This window comes from Balaenoptera musculus, chromosome 3 (genome assembly GCF_009873245.2).
Source record: "Balaenoptera musculus isolate JJ_BM4_2016_0621 chromosome 3, mBalMus1.pri.v3, whole genome shotgun sequence".
NCBI lineage: Eukaryota > Metazoa > Chordata > Mammalia > Artiodactyla > Balaenopteridae > Balaenoptera > Balaenoptera musculus.
Genome location: NC_045787.1, coordinates 138,411,690 through 138,425,965, shown reverse-complemented (window position 1 = coordinate 138,425,965; position 14,276 = coordinate 138,411,690).

Below are 14,276 nucleotides of genomic sequence, written 5' to 3'. Positions count from 1 at the left end.
ACTCAAGTTTTGCCAATATTGCCAAAGATGATACTGCCATTTTATAACAGTAGATGGTGATAATAATCAGTGTTCCCATTTTTATAAAGAACATTTTGTCATTTATGCATCTTCAACATTGTGTTAGCTTGAGCATGGTTTTCTACCATTATAGCTTTTTAAATGATGATTCTGTTAGTTAAGTTTCGTTACTTGCAATTTATTTTGTTACTTGTGTATCCCAGGGTACTCTGTGAGGCATATTTACATTACTTGTAGTAATACATAATAATAAAAATTCAACAGCAACAAAACAATAACAACTATAAACTAGCATTTTCTTGAGGACTCACATGTACCAGGTATACTATTAAGCACTTGATACAGATTCCAGAATGTAATTTTACAAAAAACATCTGAAATAGGTACTATTATTATTCCCGGTTTAGGCATAGGAAAAACCGAGGCTTAAAGATTAAATTATTAGTCTGGGCATACACAAATAGGAAATCCTAGAATCTAGGGAGTCTGATTCCAGAGTCAAGGCTCTTACTCGTTTTATTATAACAAAATTTTGAGTCATATAGGCACTGCTGTTCAACGATTTAACCACAGGTTATACCAAACTCTATCGTTAACCCATGTGTAACCACACCTCCCTGCCAATTACTGGTATGGTGACACTTCATGGCAAAACACTCCTCTACTGTAAAAGGCCCACTACCTAACACAGGCTCTGCTATCCCAAGTTCCTGATTACTGAGTATTCAATGAACTGGAAAGCAGGAGTGGGAGGGACGTAAAGTTTTTTGCCTATCCAATGTCAAAAGAGTTTAAGACTACAGTGTCTTCAATGATAGAGCACAGCACTTAACAGACGTCACCTGTATCTACTTATGATCTGGTTACCGACCCAGGTTCTTGGACTCTTTAATCAACAGAAATTGATAAGAGGCCAGATGAGAAATTCAGGCAAGGCTTTATTGGGACTCGTGCTAAAGCACGAGGGAGTGAAAACAAGTAACATGTTCCCTTGCTTGCTCCTTGAGGGTGGGCGAGCTGGTTCTTTAAATGGGGTGAGGGTAGGGGCAGATCCATAGGTTGGGGCAGATCCATAGGTTGGGGCAGATCCGTAGGTTGGGCCAGAGGGGTGGCTTAGGTGGCCTGCCCACCCTTTGGTGGTGCTGTGTGCGGGGTGCGTGCACAGGGCCCTGCTTTTCCTCCAGACACCTTAGAAGTGGCAGTTGGGTTTTTGGTATTTTTAATCCTCAACATTACAAATGCAGTAGTGCACAAAGCCAGTCCCTTTCTCCTTGTCACCTGCATTCCTTAGCCTGTGTGTCTTCATAGCAAACTGGGTAAGTACACTGAGGTCAGGGATGAAGTTTTAAAATAATTTTTTTTGAGGGGGGGTATTTTCTGTAGAGCAAAGGATCTAGATGTATCTGCCAGTCTGTTGCTTAATTGAAAGTTGGGTTCCAGAAGCAGTGATACTACTAATAATAATGATGCTAAGACTAATAATAAAAACGTGGAGTGAGTGATTGCATATCTAGAAAAAATAAATACCAGTGAAGGACACAACAGTCATCCCCAGACAAGCCTCGTTTTCATCGGCAAGGAAAATTCTTCCTAATAGTTTTACCTTTCGGTTGTTTTCAAGTGTACATTTGAAGGAAGAGGTGTCAGTCTAACCCAGTATTTCTCAGTCATGGCTGCACCTTAGAGTCACCTGGAGATGACTCTAAGGTGACACATGCCAACGCCCGCTCGCGGTTGTGGCACAATTGAAGCAGATTCTCTGGGGCTGGAACTCCCAGTGGTAAGTTTTAGAAGTTCCCAAAGTGCTTCTGTTGTGCAGCTAGGCTTGAGAAACTGTGCTAACTATATATATGTGTGAACAGATAGATTGAGCGATAGAGGGAAAGAGAGTTTTTGTTTGATAATCGTGTAGAATTGAAAGTAACAAGTTTTCTTCCCCCCTTTCTTTTAACTGAGGCTATTGATATTCTTAACATTGTGGGTATTTAAGAATGGTAGCAAATATTTATAACATTACCTTTAAGACTGCTTTACTTCATTTGACTTTTTGTTCTTTACTTATACGACTTCTGCTTACAGAAGCTAAATTAGAAAACAGTCCTATGGTAGAAGTTTAAAAACTGTTTGGGAAACTGCAGAGCATTTTTCCCTGAAGAACCCTTCATTACAACATTACAGGGAGCCCTAGATTTGATGAGGGGAGAGAGTAGATTAATCAGTCTATAGGATCATTTATTTTTTATCCCTTCTCCGGAGGCTATCAGCAAGGGCACCTATGTAGGAGACTTATTTTTGTAACGTGAACAATTGTTCTTTAGGAATGAAAATTTGTTCCACTGACAAAAGATGTGAGAAAGCTCAGGGTGCCCCCTTGAACTGTCTGACACTTATCACAGAAGGTAAATCTGCTAAAAATATTTTTTTAAATACTTGAAATTCTCTCCCAACGTTTTCTAAAGTGCAGAAGAATGAGAAATCAACTTCTGGAAAAAGAAAGAACAGAAAGGCTAACAAGCCTCACAAGAAAGCAATTTTCTAAAAAGAAAAAAAAAAACTGATAGTTTTCTAAAATTGAAGAAAATTATTTCTTCAAAGAAAATGTCTCAAAGTGTCCTTAAAAAATATCGGTCCCTGTTAAAATCAAATTGTGTCATTTTTATCGAAGTAACTATAGATTTGTCAATTTTGTAATTGGCTTGGTTGGGTCATCCAATTTGACACCTGTGGGGATTTTACCACAGGGCATTCTTGTCAATTTTTTAATAAATTCCACAGATTGAGAATGGTAAATAAGAAATGATGTAGGGCTTGCAAAGTCAATATTTAATTTAACATAGACTCAGGAAAACTAACACTATACATGCACATAATTCTATGGTTTGAGTTTAAAGAAATAAGTGTCTTTATTATAAAAACTGAAAAGAATAAAAAGGAGATCAAAATACTAAAAGTCATGAGACTGTAACAAATCACATACCTCAAAAGGCTAACACATGAGTGCAATTAATCAGCTCACTCATCTAAGTAGGGAAGCTCCTGGATGCCAAAGACAAGTCCACTAATTTCTTTTTAGAATTGGAACATACCAAAGAACAATATTAATGTTTAACCAACATAGCTTTTCCAAAATGGGTATGCAAGTGGAAAAGGATTTTTAAAAATTAAGGAAAAACCCATTCACAGAGGAAATGAAATAATAGTAATTATTGAATTTGAAGATGCAGAGTTTGGAGGAAAACATTCTGAAAAGATCACAGTAATTACATTCTTTAAATGCTAACTTCAACCCATTTTTGACAAAATATTTGGTTTTACGTTTAAAAGTCTAACATATTCACAATTTAGTGCTTTATTGAATCTTTAAACACGGATTTTTATGCAAAATGTGGTTTTACTACCTGGTTGTACTGGAGAAACAGAATTGGCCTAGATTTAAATACTACATATTTGAATATTATGATTAATAACCTCAACCAACCAGCAAACTACGCCCGAAACTTTAAAGACATCTAAGCAAGCAAGCAGCAAATGTTTACAAAGCCAAAGAGAGTCAAATGAAATGAAGAAATGAAGACATTGAGTCTAAAAGTAATTTCATTATTAGCTCCTGGAGAGAAAACACCCTGTCTCAATGTTCCTCACGTTACTTATCACAGTACGTTGCACAACAGCTATTTGTTTAAATTGAATTTTTTTTTTCTCTCAAGTCTCAGTTTCAAAGAGTGAGACTCTGTGGCTTCCTAACGTCATATGCCTCTCTTTTGTAATTCCAAGACAGTGTTTTAAAAGTTGAACAGTTTTTAGAAATTTAAAAAATAAGAGTGGCACTAGTAGAAATTAGTAGAGTGCATATAAAATGGGACAGGGAAAATAGAATTGTGTGATTAATGATTTGGAAAATAATTTTATTTATTATTTATTTTAATTTTTATTTTATTTTATTTTAACATCTTTATTGGAGTATAATTGCTTCACAATGGTGTGTCAGTTTCTGCTTTACACCAAAGTGAATGAGCTATATACATACACACATCCCCATATCTCCTCCCTCTTGCGTCTCCCTCCCACCCTCCCTATCCCACCCCTCTAGGTGGTCACAAAGCACCAAGCTGATCTCCCTGTGCTATGTGGCTGCTTCCCACTAGCTATCTATTTTACATTTGGTAGTGTATATATGTCCATGCCACTCTCTCACTTTGTTCCAGCTTACCCTGCCCCATTCTCATGTCCTCAAGTACATTCTCTACATCTGCATCTTTATTCCTGTCCTGTTCCTAGGTTCTTCAGAACCTTTTTTTTTTTTTTTTGCAGATTCCATATATATACGTTAGCATACAGTATTTGTTTTTCTCTTTCTGACTTACTTCACTCTGTATGACAGTCTCTAGGTCCATCCACCTCACTACAAATAACTCAATTTCGTTTCTTTTTATGGCTGAGTAATATTCCATTGTATATATGTGCCACATCTTCTTTATCCATTCATCTGTCGATGGACACTTAGGTTACTTCCATGTCCTGGCTATAGTAAATAGAGCTGCAATGAACATTGTGGTACATGACTCTTTTTGAATTATGGTTTTCTCAGGGTATATGCCCAGTAGTGGGATTGCTGGGTCGTATGGTAGTTCTATTTTTAGTTTTTTTAAGGAACCTCCATACTGTTCTCCATAGTGGCTGTATCAATTTACATTCCCACCAAAGGTGCAAGAGGGTTCCCTTTCCTCCACACCCTCTCCAGCATTTATTGTTTGTAGATTTTTGATGATGGCCATTCTGACTGGTGTGAGGTGATAACTTCATTGTAGTTTTGATTTGCATTTCTCTAATGATTCGTGAAGTTGAGCATCCTTTCATGTGTTTGTTGGCAATCTGTATACCTTGATTGGAGAAATATCTATTTAGGTCTTCTGCCCATTTTTGGATTGGGTTGTTTCTTTTTTTGATACTGAGCTGCATGAGCTGCCTGTATATTTTGGAGATTAAGCCTTTGTCAGTTGCTTCGTTTGCAAATATTTTCTCCCATTCTGAGGGTTGTCTTTTCACCTTGTTTATGGTTTCCTTTACTGTGCAAAAGCTTTTAAGTTTCATTAGGTCCCATTTGTTTATTTTTGTTTTTATTTCCATTTTTCTAAGAGGTGGGTCAAAAAGGATCTTGCTGTGTGATGTATGTCATAGAGTGTTGTTCTGCCTATGTTTTCCTCTAAGAGTTTTATAGTGTCTGGTCTTACATTTAGGTCTTTAATCCATTTTGAGTTTATTTTTGTGTATGGTGTTAGGGAGTGTTCCAATTTCATTCTTTTACATAGAGCTGTCCAGTTTTCCCAGCACCACTTATTGAAGAGGCTGTCTTTTCTCCATTGTATATTCTTGCCTCCTTTATCAAAGATAAGGTGACCATATGTGTTTGGGTTTATCTCTGAGCTTTCTATCCTGTTCTGCTGATCTATATTTCTGTTTTTGTGCCAGTACCATACTATCTTGATTAATGTAGTTTGTAGTATAGTCTGAAGTCCGGAAGGCTGATTCCTCCAGCTACGTTTCTCTTTCTCAAGATTGCTTTGGCTGTTTGGGGTCTTTTGTGTTTCCATACAAATTGTGAAATTTTCTGTTCTAGTTCTGTGAAAAATGCCACTGGTAGTTTGATAAGGATTGCGTTCAATCTGTAGATTGCTTTGGGTAGTATAGTCATTTTCACAATGTTAATTCTTCCAATCCAAGAACATGGTATATCTTTCCATCTGTTTGTATCATCTTTAATTTCTTTCATCAGTGTCTTATAGTTTTCTGCATACAAGTCTTTGTCTCTTTAGGTAGGTTTATTCCTAGGTATTTTATTCTTTTTGTTGCAGTGGTAAATGGGAGTGTTTCCTTAATTTCTCTTTCAGATTTTTCATCATTAGTGTATAGGACTGCAAGAGATTTCTGTGCATTAATTGTGTATCCTGCTACTTTACCAAATTCATGGATTAGCTCTAGTAGTTTTCTGGTAGCATCTTTGGGATTCTTTATGTATAGTATCATGTTATCTGCAAACAATGATAGTTTTACTTCTTCTTTTCCGATTTGGATTCCTTTTACTTCTTTTTCTTCTCTGATTGCTGTGGCTAAAACTTCCAAAACTATTTTGAATAATAGTGGTGAGAGTGAGCAACCTTGTCTTGTTCCTGATCTTAGTGGAAATGGTTTCAGTTTTTTACCATTGAGAATGATATTGACTGTGGGTTTGTCATATATGGACTTTATTATGTTGAGGTAAGTTCCCTATATGCCTACTTTCTGGAGGGTTTTTATTATAAATGGGTGTTGAATTGTGTCAGAAGCTCTTTCTGCATCTATTGGGATGATCATTAGGGTTTTTCTCCTTCAGTTTGTTAATATGGTGTATCACATTGATTGATTTGCCTATATTGAAGAATCCTGGCATCCCTGGGATAAATCCCACTTGATCATGGTGTATGATCCTTTTAATGTGCTGTTCGATTCTGTTTGCTAGTATTTTGTTGAGGATTTTTGCATCTATGTTCGTCAGTGATATTGGCCTGTAGGTTTCTTTCTTTGTGACATCTTTGTCTGGTTTTGGTATCAGGGTGATGGTGGCCTTGTAGAATGAGTTTGGGAGTGTTCCTCCCTCTGCTATATTTTGGAAGAGTTTGAGAAGGATAGGTGTTAGCTTTCTCTAAATGTTTGATAGAATTTGCCTGTGAAGCCATCTGGTCCTGGGCTTTTGTTTTTTGGAAGATTTTTAATCACAGTTTCAATTTCAGTGTTTGTGATTGGTCTGTTTATATTTTCTACTTCTTCTTGGTTCAGTTTCGGAAGGTTGTGCTTTTATAAGAATTTGTCAGTTTTTTCCAGGTTGTCCATTTTATTTGCATACAGTTGCTTGTAGTAACCTTTCATGAGATCCTTTGTATTTCTGCAGTGTCAGTTGTTACTTCTCCTTTTGCATTTCTAATTCGGTTGATTTGAGTCTTCTCCCTTTTTATCTTGATGAGTCTGGCTAGTGGTTTATCTTTTTTGTTTATCTTCTCAAAAAACCAGCTTTTAGTTTTATTGATCTTAGCTATTGTTTCCTTCATTTCTTTTTCATTCATTTCTGATCTGATCTTTATGATTTCTTTCCTTCTGTTAACTTTGGGTTTTTTTTTATTCTTTCTCTAATTGCTTTAGGTGTAGGGTTAGGTTGTTTATTTGAGACGTTTCTTGTTTCTTGAGGTCGGATTGTATTGCTGTAGACTTCCTTCTTAGAACTGCTTTTGCTGCATCCCATAGGTTTTGGGTTATCGTGTTTTCATTGTCATTTGTTTCTAGGTAGTTTTTTATTTCCTCTTTGATTTCTTCAGTGATCTCTTGGTTATTTAGTAGTATATTGTTTAGCCTCCATGTGTTTGTATTTTTTACAGATTTTTTCCTGTAATTGATATCTAGTCTCATAGTGTTGTGGTTGGAAAAGATACTTGATATGATTTCAGTTTTCTTAAACTTACCAAGGTTTGATTTGTGACCCAAGTTATGATCTATCCTGGAGAATGTGCCATGAACACTTTAGAAGAAAGTGTATTCTATTGTTTTTGGATGGAATGTCCTCTAAATATCAATTAACTCCATCTTGTTTAATGTATCATTTAAAGCTTGTGTTTCCTTATTTATATTCATTTTGGATGATCTGTCCACTGGTGAAAGTGAGGTGTTAAAGTCCCCTGCTATGATTGTGTTACTGTTGATTTCCCCTTTTATGGCTGTTAACATTTGCCTTAAGTATTGAGGTGCTCCTATGTTGGGTTCATAAATATTGGAAAATAATTTTAAATGCAAAAAGTTTGAACATCCACTTATAGGTTCAAATCTTGTCTAGATCAAGGCAGGTACAAAAACAGATATCCGATAGATAAACCCTTCTTAAGGGACTGTGGCCAGTGGCCTAGAAGTCCTATTCTGTGTAGTCTCCTCTGTTTCCTATCTCATTTTCTCAGACCCCTAACCTCTGATAATATTTTTCTGTCTCCTCAGTAAAATATGCATTATTTACTCTGACATTTAACCTCTGCGACCCAATGCAATAAATCTAATGTTAAAAATTTTAGGTACCACAATGGGCTAGTAATAGAGAAGGCTTTTATCATGTAAAAGTTGTCTAGTTCCCCCCCCACCACACACACACACATTATAAAAATGTAGGTAGCTGCCTATAGCTTATGCATATAGCTGGTCCTGCTCAGGGTTAATGGCAAACAACTAAAGAGGAATTATTACCCAAAATTTGAATGAGTGAAGTATAGTGAGAGAAAAAGTATAACTAGATTTAAGTGTAACTAGATGAACGTAGCTACCAAGCAATTAGGAAGTAAAATATGTTAGTGACAGATATACATAAACCTTCCAGCAAGTATCTTCTATGTTTGTCAAGTAAAAAACAAGGTACAATTTCGGGTCAAAAGCCCCAAGCCAATGCAAAAAATGTCAAATATATGGGCACTGAATTTCAGTCACCATTTAGAAACAAAGAAGTTATTGGTAGTTAAACTAGATCAACACGAGTCTCAGTTTTAAATCCTGCAGTTGTTTTCCATTTCACTTAAAATAAAATTCAAATTCCAAGCCCTGGCTAATGGAACCCCTACCTGTTTCTCTGACATTATCTTGCCTCTCCCCTCCTTCTCTATGCTCCACGCCCAGGCGTCTTTTCTGTCCAGGATTAGGGCAAGGATTCCAGTCACTGAGTTCTTAGAGTTCTTGTTTTTTAAGGCTGGTCTGCCTTCTCGTCTCCAACCCCAGATCCCAGAAGAGCCTTCCCAATTCAGAACTTCTCTATCACTGTCTCTTAACACTCATTTGTTTACAGCACTTAGCTCCATCAGACAATGTCTTGCTTATTTGTTTACATGCCTATTTCTTTTATTTTCTCTAGAATGTAAAGTCAACAATCCAAAGACGTGAGCTATTCTGCCTGGTCCATCGTATGTAACATGACTTGGAATAGCATAGGTGCCTAATTGATACTTACTGACAATGGAATTTTTAGTGTCATATATTTATTTATTAAACACTTATGTAGCATTACTATGCTCTAGTCATGTTTCTAACACCTTTACAAATACTAACTAACCTAACAACATTATGACGGAGGCATTAGAATTATTCCCATTTTACAGATGAAGAAACTGAGGTATAGGGAGGTTCAGTTACTTGTCAAAGGTCAAAAAGCTAGTAGGAGGCAGAGTGTGGTTTAGAGCCCAGACAGCTGTGTTCCTGGGGCTGTACTACTGACACACAGTTTACTGACTTTATTATAAGCTATCAAGACAGAGTTAGGAATAGAGAAGCTCTGCAAAGTTTGAGATAGAACCACAATTTGGTCCATTTGTGGGAAGAGTGGCTGGTTTTCAGAAAGTTCCAGAATGTTTAAGGGCTCTCTTTTTGTGGCCTCACTTAGAACAGTTTCCCTTTACATTTAATCTTCAGCTTCTAGACTAATGCCTTCATGGCTTATGATGCCTTACTTCCCTGACCAAATTTCTGAGTATAAGTGTTGTATTCAGAGAAGAAGAAAAATCTTAAGTTACGATTTTTTGAAATTATGCTTACTGAACACTAGTGTTCCATGACATTTGGATGGCTGTTCCCTTAAAAGAAAAGCTTGTGTGGTGAAAAAAAAATATGTATAACTAAAGAGAAGTAAAAGGTTAAAAATAAAGAGAATATTTTGTAACACATATAAGAAAAAAATGTAATATGTATAAATTGACCCCAAATTGTGAAGCCATATGATGTTTACAGAATGTTATTTTCATATATTTCCAGGGTCTTTTATATTTATTAGAATGCTTTAAGCTAAATTGAATTTTGAGTGCTAAATGAGGCAACAAGTGACTAATTCTCTAAATTCTTGAAGAATTGAGGACTGCATTTAAATAATATTTTAGAAGCATTTTCATTCACATGTTATTATGCCCCTTTTCCTACTTTACCCAAACAGCCAGTGACGATTTGCAGTTTTCCTAATCCAAGTTTCTGCCTGTCCATTAAGAAAATATGAACGCCACTAATGGCATTTCCTTGTTGCCCTGTTTAGCCAGAGCTCCTAAAGAAATTCGGCTGAAACTAAGAGCTAAACTCTATCAACCCTACAGGCTGCAGAGATGACATCTCATATAAGAGAGATTTACGTGGTCTATCACCAAAATTTAGCTTTTCAACACAGTTATTAATCAGCCTGTTGCGATCCTAATATTTCTGAATGACACAATTTTCTGTAAGCCAAGAACTCTTCACCAAACTAGAGTAGGTCTGGGGGCGAGGGTGCGGGTGGAAGAGATATTAAACATGGCCAAAGAATGGTTATTCCTGGGCAAATCTAAACATTTTCAAAAAGATTAGGGCCTGAGGGTGTGTGTGTTTATGTGTGTGTGCGTGTGTGTGTGTGTGGTGGTGGTGGTGGTGGTATACTTCCTCTTCTTCCCCTCTTCCTCCTCCTTCTCCATCTCCCTCTTCTTCTTCATCTTCACTACTCCTACTGCCAAATATCTGATCTGTCTGATTTTTTATACAGATTGGTATGTTGATATTTATTTTAATGCCATCTTTCACTTATAATTTAAATGCTCTCTTCCTAAGGGGATGTGGGCCATATTTATTTGCATTCAGAATGTGAACCAAAATAGAAACTGGAATTGCCTGTTTACAAAATTTAAACCTTGGATGAGGAAAATGGATTGTGAGCAAATGTCAAGTATGTCATCACTGTTGTTGTGTCTTAAGGAGAGAAATAGTTTTAAGCAAATATTTAGAGTACTTTTGCCCAATTAAAATCCCTCCACTCTTTTTTATATTTGTATGCCTCAAGGTAGACCCTAAGTTATTTTTATTTTTGTTTTCCTTTTTGTGTCCCCCCGTAGTGAGCCCAACAGTAATTTTCTTTGGCAGCCTTTATGTTTTCTTCTAATTACCATTAGTGTATGTTTGTTATATTTTCCCCTTCATATCACTGACTCTTTTCTCTTTTAAATTTTATGGCATCTGTATCTGTTGAGATAATTGGACGACAGTCATAATCTGTGTCACAATCGTTATTTGATAGGTATTTCTGCATATATATTTAAATGTTAGAAATGCTTAGGATCTAGACAAAATGAACCAGTCACATCTTTTGTAGACTCTGTAGTCATTTTTTTGATTTAGTGGTGGGAAAAATATGGTTTAGCTTAATTAAGTGAAAGAGAGTGTAAGTGAGACAGTGTCTCTGTATTAAATAAACCCTTCCATTCAAATGGCACATATTGTCAGAAATAGCTAGCAAATGCAGATAGAGGAAACTTTGTGGGATTCTATCACAATGAACAGATTCACAGTTGATTCTCATAGGACCAGGAAGTGGTTTAATACTGTAAAAATGTTGTTCACATGTATTTTTAAAAAATATTCTGACCAATAAATAGCCTGTCTCAACCAGATACTTTTTTTTTCCATCTCTAAAACATTGTAAGTCAACCAGTCAATTAGTAACAAGTGTACAAGGGACTTAATCATGGTAAATTTAGGGTTTTTTTTTTTATCTTTAAAATAATAACAGGCCCTTCTTTATAGATTTGGAATGATAATTAAACTAACTTATACATTTAAAGCACTTACACAGTGCCTAGAAAAAAGTAAGCATTAAATATGGATTTAATATTATTACTAATTCATATTCATATCATATATAAGCTAGATAATGTAAAAGATACAAAAATATATGGCACAGGCCTTGCCCTCAAGGTGGTTTCAATCTAGTTGGGAAACAAAATAATGTAAAACATACAGATCTAGTCAGAATGTAATTAAGTGCTAAATTACATGGTAGGAAGTATAAACACTATAGCAGATTAGAAGTGGAAATATGTTTTATGGATAATATTATTATGGAAGGTAGTTGTCACTATGATAAATACTTTTAGTAGTTCTAAATCATGTACTGAATAAAAAAAAAAACTACCTCATGCTCATATTTAAATCTCTCATTTATGTCATCATGATATGCCCTTCTTGATTTCTCACATTTCTTTATGACCCAAATGTAATTCATCATTCAGGACTAATTCCCCTCTCTTCATAGCCATTAAGTTGATCTTTATTAACTGTAAATAGCTTACTCGTAAATTTGAAATAAATTCCAAGCCCCTCTGTGAGACATAAGAAACCTATAGGATCTGACCCCTGCCTGTTTCTCCGGGACTCTCCTATGCTACAGTCTCCTTTGCTCACCTGACTGAAGTCATCTTCTATCAGTCTGAGAACAAGTCAAATTCTTCTCTCCCTAGGACATTCATATTGGGTTGGCCAGAAAGTTCGTTAGGGTTTTGCCTGTACGATGTTATAGAAAAATCCGAACAAACTTTTTGGCCAACCCAATATTTTCTGTTTGTCTGGGAATATTCCATTCCTCCAACTTTCCTATAATTCAATTCTTATCTAAAATATTACATCTTTCCTCCAGCCCTCTCTCAACCTACTTCCCATCCATGCCCTTAGTCTCTGTATTTTAGACCCTTGTTTCCTTCACAGAACTTACTGCATTTTTAAAGTGTTTTATTTGCTCTTTGGAGAATATTTTTGTTAGTTGTTCGTCTCTCTCGTCTAAAGTAATGTAAATTCCATGAAGGCATTGAACATGTCTGTCTTATTCACCATTACATCACGGAACCACAATAAACATTTATTTTAGAAACGAACAAATTGTTCTTCCCAAGGTTGTCTCCCATTGCTTTCTGTAATTGTGAACTGAGGTTGTTCCTAACCCCCAGTCGCATTTTGAACTTGTCTTCCCTTGATCCCTTTGCCGATGCTGCTTCCTTCCCCTTAAACAGGCTCTGATCCCCATCAACTTCTCTGAAAATTCCATCCGTTCTTTTCCTTCCTCCATAAAACTTATTTTTAAGCAAACATGAGCTAGCTCTCCCTCCTCTATTCTTCCCATAATATATTGGTTTTTTTCTCCCTTTTGGTACTCAATTTTTTTTTTTCTTTTAGCACTTGCTTCATCCCATATGAGCTTTGCTATCAGTCTTTGTGTCAGTTGTGGTACTTTGGTTAGAAGCAATAGAAACCATCTATGGGTAAGTTGAGTCAAATTTTTTTTTTCTTTTGCAATACATGAGGCAGCTTATGGAAAGAATGAAAAAATAGAACCACCAGGCTTCAAAAAAGACAGAAATAAGGTAAATTCTAAGAGCTAGGAATTTAAAACAAATGAAAAGAACATCAGGTTTCCACTGTCACAGAATGAATAAAGTGTTTTCTGTTCGTTTATTATATTCAGGATTCATATTTCTGAGAGAGATTTTGGTTGACCTAATTTAGGTAATTTTCCACCCATATCATGCTAATATTATAATCAGCACCTCATATAAGTGTCCCACCAAAATTATAGTCCAATGAAGGGAGTGTGGTTTCTAACAAGTAATTGAGGTCATCTATTTACAGAAGGGAGAGGCTAGCTCTGGGTAGGCAAACACAGCACATTTTGGCTATAGCAAGCTTCACTGAGAAGAGAAAGAACCATTTACCCTGTCCAATTAAAGAACATAGTAAAATATACCATATGCATAAAAATACAAACATGCCTTTCTGATGACTAAAACCATAAAAAATGCATTAAAAATGTTGTAAAAGAGGTGTTATTGTTTTACTGCATCATTTCTTTGGGGATTTTTAGACTAAGAAGCAGAGATTTTTTTTTTCACTCATATCTTATAATATATTACTGTAACTTAATGATTACGAATAGCATTTAAAAATTAGCATATTATGACCATGACTTAAAGGTATGAAAATAGACAGTGTAATGTCTATGTATAAACATATGCTAGGGATTTATAAGAACTGATGTGTAACTATATATTCATTGGTCACAACTGAATTCTTCAGTTCTAGTCAGCAGAACTCTTATTTAGTTCATTCAGTATTAACTCTTTCTAGACCACCGATCAGGTCTTGAAATGCACGTAGATAAGTATAATCCAAGTTGATGGCACATTAGCTTAAACCTAGCGCACACAGTGGATTTATGGGAACAAAACCTACCTATAGGCTCAGCAGTTTTTCTTGCAGAAAGGAAAACACAGGATTCACTTTTACCCACCAACTACAGCATCTCCTCTCTAACAATCCTTTTTGTGTTATGTTTAAGGTAAAAGATAATTGGATGCAGCTTTGAAGTTATCAGGTAGGGAAGGAGACTCATGCAGTGTCTAGTTCTCCCTCTCTGAGAGGACTGA